Below are 4,587 nucleotides of genomic sequence, written 5' to 3'. Positions count from 1 at the left end.
CAGGAAGCATGGACAGAGCCATAGCACTGTTCTGGGGGTACATTTTGCACCTGAACCATTCCCTATCGCAAGAAATTTCCTTGTTACCAATTGACTTTTCACCTCAGGTCATTAAGTTCTACTCATCCATGTCCTACTCACACAACCTGTCAGATAGTCCTGATTCTGCTGTCTCCTGATTTGGGGGGGCTTAAGGAGTAACATCCCTCTGGTGTCAGAATTCATTGCTGCTACATCTGCTGCTGATAACTCAAGGCAGAACACTTCTTACAGTACCTCTCAAGCATCCACCCTCCCCACAGGCCAGACTTAAGGTGTACCATCACTCTGTGCCAAATTATCATGACATACTACACTGTTTCACACATTAGAACTTCATGTTTTGCTGTTTTTTCATAATTAGAGGAACACTCCCAGTGTGATGCTCCATGGGCCACAGTAGTGCTTTGATGCTTTGGTGTTTCTTTCAATTATGGTAAAACACAAATATAAAGTTCTGCATGTTTTCTGTCTAAGGGAACATTAAGTGCTTCACCCACACCTCCAGTGCAGATCATTTAATCTAAGGCAGAATCTCAAATTCAAGCATTAGAAGACCTGACCAAGTATTTTGGTTCTATATGATCTCCATGCAGTACCTGAAATCCAGCTTCACTCTGCTATTGCCAAAAGCATCTCTACCTTTTTTCACACAGGAAAACTTCCACTTACAAAACTGTATGTTAGTTTATCTACCAAAACTAGAACCCACATATTTAATGATAATAAATGGTTTGACATCAATACTGAACCATTTTACGTGGTTTCTTTTTGCTTCAACTAAAAAAAAACCACATTTGTCACCAACACCATAACCTGGACCCACATCAACAAGATGCTCCGTGTAGATGTCCTGGCACCCTCCGAATCAGAAGATGCAAGCTGTGGCCACGCCACTCTGACTGCAGCTGGATTTCTGAAGTATGATACTTGCTCTGCTAAATGACAGAGGTAAAAAAGCCATGGGGAAGCCCAGATAATTGCTAGGCTTGACAGAAAAAGCAGCTTAGGCAACTTTGCAAGTGTGAGACCAGTTCTGCTCCCAATTATACTTGTGATTTCCTACATGTGTCTGTGCTTTCACATGGCTTCCTCTAAAGAAAGATTTGGCCCAGAGCACGTGCCCTACTTTCCCGTGTCCCTGCCAAGGCCATATCTGTCCTGTGTTCATGCTTCTTTTTGCAGTGTTTAGGCAGCTGGGTCCAAGGGGAGAGAAGTAAGGGTTCACCGCACCCATTTGTTATTCAAAGGAACATTGACCTCCCAGTCAGATAAATGATTGAAATGGTTTTGTCCTAGTAACCTGAAAAATTGTTTGACAAAAGTAAAAAGCAAAACCTTATATTTTGTGGGAACTATTTTAAACCAGTGACTTTTGCTTTTCCCTGCTCTCAACTCATTACCTTGAAATCATTCTCTGTCTAAGAGGGTTGTCTTCCTAAATCAGTGAGACCAAACCAGAGAGTTTCACCAACCTTCATTGTCCAGAGGCATCAGCCATTTCCACCACTGTGTCTTGAAAACATCTGTTAAGAAATAAACTTGGGGAGGTAAGAATCAATCATACTGCCCAGGAGGGCTATGAAGCTCTACTGTCTGCATTCATGCAGCCACATCTTCGGCTACTCTGCAGTAAAGACTTGTGTGGGCACTCTAGTGCATGCTAAGAATGCCTTATTGGGAGATCTCGGACATCATCTCTATCCAGGCTAAAGGAACAATAATGGAGAGCATTAGCAGAGATCTAGCTAGTCTGCATAAACACACCAAAACAAAGTAGCCCGCTATACTGTGAGATAGCGGTGGGTATCTTGCAAAAACACAGTCACTCAGTTCACGTGTGAAGTGTCCATGTAGAGAAGTAGTGCAGAGTGCCAGCTGGCTGTGCATGGATTTCCCCCGTCCCCCTTAGAGAACTGGCCAAGATCACTGTTCTCTCCTCAGATGACAGTGTATGGGGATGATAGTCAAATCTAGTGTGCTTTCTACTTCCCAGCACATATGCTTCCTTTCAAAAACTAGCAGGATGCAAAGAGATACAGTCCTTAGGCTCAAGGGGCTACAGCCATGCTTGTTTCCCAGAAGGACTGGGCCTTTGCAGATTCCTTGTTCCCCAAGTGCAACATGTAGAGGAAAGCTCAGCTCAGCTCACATGCTGAGGTCACTCAGATCTCCATCATGGTCTCAACATTGATGTGGTTTCGGAAAAAAGTAAACACATGCACTTTCATTTCAGAGAAACAGCAGCTATGACCTAGTCAAAGATTAAACTGCACATGAAGCTGGCAGGGAATTTTCCTCTTCTTATCTTAATGTCAATATATTCATAAATATTTACATGAGTTCAGGATAGCAGGATCATTTGAAGACACGGCCTCTACAATCTTACAGTCAGTGTTCAGTTATGTTCTTTTAATTTATACTGGCATTTGGCAACTGATAGCTTAATTTAATAACTGCTGTATCAATATTATGATGTGCCAGACTTAGCAACTTGGCAAGCATATGCCCAAAAGCAGAAAATGCCCCACAAAAGCTAAAGCTCATGGTTTCTTGACTGGAAGAACCAATAGAGAAGAAACCTTGAAGTAGAAGGTACAGCCTAACTGTGAGCACTGCGCACCTTTTCTGTACACATTTTCCATCAAGGCAAAACAGTGATTTTCAAAGACAAGTGGGTAATTCAGAATTGGAAAGGAGCATGTAATGCAATGCATTTAATTCAGTATCACAAAATTTCATAAAGAGGGCTGCAGAAAGCCTTTGGACATTCTTGGATTCATTTCCTTGCCACAGCTTAAACCATTCTGCAGCTCTTTAGACTAACTTTAAAGTTTTCTTTCCTTCACTTTATCAAGATCAAGAATCACTTAATTAATACAAAGAATTTAGTAGCATTCCTGAAAGGCTTAGAAACATGTACAGCTAAGGGCATCCAGAGCTACAATAGCCAACATCATTGATTTCCTCAAAGAAAAATAAGCATTTCTGCAGCAGAGCACAATAGTTTTTAGCTGTGAGTGTTTAGAAAAGGACTGTGCTAGAGTTATTAGCGGCTGATACTGACTCTCAGAGGTAGATGCTGCTTAGATCCAGGTCACGAACTCTGATGTTCCTGACTTGCAATGTTTTTAACTTTAAGTGGTTTAGTGGGCATGGTAGTGTTGGGTTGACGGTTGGACTTGATGACCTTAGAGGTCTTTTCCAACCTTAATGATTCTATGATTCTAAGAGCCTCTGGGAAATTCTAAGAGATTTTAGCATGCAAGTCCCTTTCTCTTAACAGGGCTTTCATGCACATTGAAAGATCAGCTGAAGTGATATATTCAAACGTAAGTTTTTCTTAGACCCCAATTTCCGCTCACAGTAGCGCCATGTGCTGCAACACTGACTGCCAGGAGTGAAATTTAAAGTCCCTTGCAACTGTTCCGCATAAAACTGGACAAACCAGTATCTTTTTCAAAGACAATCTTATCACTTAGTCACATTATAACAGTAATGTATTAAAGTGTAACAAAATTATTTCATAGGTCAAGGTTTCTCACCTGTAATTGACAGCTCTGTTTCTAGACTAGTTTAAGGAGGCTGGAACATGAAAGGAGCTGCCACTTGCTGTAAAACAGAATGTGCTATTTTGAAATACATGCATATATTCCGGGGTCATCTCTGTGGTTTAGGAACATGCAGAATACTCCCTATGGACTCAAAAGATTTGGCACAGTGAATTTGCAGGGAAGAAAGAAGCAGGATTTCTGCACAAGAATAAAGCCATTCAGTAACTAATTCCCCAATGCATTTGTTTTAGAAATATCTAGCAATTTGTGTAATTCCACATCTAGCTGACAGTCATCCATTTTTTGCACATATCAAAGCTTAAAGCTGAGCATAGGTCAATGAAACAAGCGTGCAATGCTTCTGCAGCAAGAATTATCTTTCAATATATGTATTCAGCATCTAACAGTATAAGAACCAAAATCCCCTGAAGATCTTGTTCAAGTTGCTTTTTTGGGAGAAATTTCACCAAAGGTGTCTTCCTTGCTTCTCCTCCCCAGCTATTTTACCAAAAGCTTGCTATTCCTGTTTCAGGTGGATTTTTTGCTTGAATTACTTTGGTTTTGGTTTGGGTTTTTTTTCCCAGTGTGTTATTTTTTTTTGTCTATCAAGCAGCTATTTCTAGACTAGAGATGAGAGACTCTAGATTAGTCCTATGCCCTTGCCAAAATTATTCTATAGAGAGAAATAACTTATTTATAATGCAGTCACATTTTTGGCAGCTGTCAGACCAGCTGCAGCATGCCCCAATTTTTCTGTTTTTCCGCAGAGAAATTGTCCCAAGCAGGGATGAAAAGGAGGAGGTGTTTCTGGTTCCCTGGTCAGTATTTGTCTTGATTGTGAAAATGCTAAGTTTGAATCATCAAGCAAAACCTCTACCAAAGAGCCTGAGGACTGTAATATTAAGTGACCCTTTACCTCGAGGCTGGAGCCACACAGCAGAGCTGTGGCAATGAAGTACCTGACTTGCTCTGTTTATCAGTCCAGACTGATATG

This window comes from Pygoscelis adeliae, unplaced genomic scaffold (genome assembly GCF_000699105.1).
Source record: "Pygoscelis adeliae isolate BGI_AS28 unplaced genomic scaffold, ASM69910v1 Scaffold63, whole genome shotgun sequence".
NCBI lineage: Eukaryota > Metazoa > Chordata > Aves > Sphenisciformes > Spheniscidae > Pygoscelis > Pygoscelis adeliae.
This window is presented reverse-complemented; position numbering follows the sequence as displayed.